Here is a 672-nt window from a genome sequence, read left to right on the forward strand (position 1 = left end):
GTATGTATATAAATATATGTAATTATATATATTTCAATATATATTTATTTATATATATATATTTTCAATATATATTTATATATATATATTTTTATATATATTGAAATATATATATATTTACTTATATATTTATATACATTCACATATGTATATATGTATATGTATATATGTTTGATCCATATATATATATCCATATATATATATTTGTGTGTAGACCTGCGCTAACGCTAACAGGGTGGAAACACCTCATTGATTGATTGACTGATCGAATCGATTGATCACGTTATCTTCTCTGCAGAGCTGAAGAGGAGCCGATGGAGGAGGAAGTTCCGATGTAAAAAGAAAAACGTCTTTGACCTTTGACCTTTGACCACTCAGACGCTGTCCTCGTTCAGTCAGTCTCTTCATTCTGTGCCACTGTGTCTCACCCACTGCTGTATCACCGTAGCTTTCTTTAAGGGGGAGGGAGAGAGGGAGGGGACGAGCAGAGCAGACACTTGTGGCAGTCAGAGGAACAGCAACACTGAGGACGAGCGCTGCCTTCACTGACCAGTGGACACCTGTGGTACTGTCTGTCAGCTCTTTATGTGCCTGTGCTTTTTAAACAGTACACAGTCACAACGGTCCACGCATCACCACTTCTAGGCTTATTTACCCCCCCTCACCCACCCA

This window comes from Cynoglossus semilaevis, chromosome 16, assembly GCF_000523025.1.
Source record: "Cynoglossus semilaevis isolate Cse_v1.0 chromosome 16, Cse_v1.0, whole genome shotgun sequence".
Taxonomy (NCBI): Eukaryota; Metazoa; Chordata; class Actinopteri; order Pleuronectiformes; family Cynoglossidae; genus Cynoglossus; species Cynoglossus semilaevis.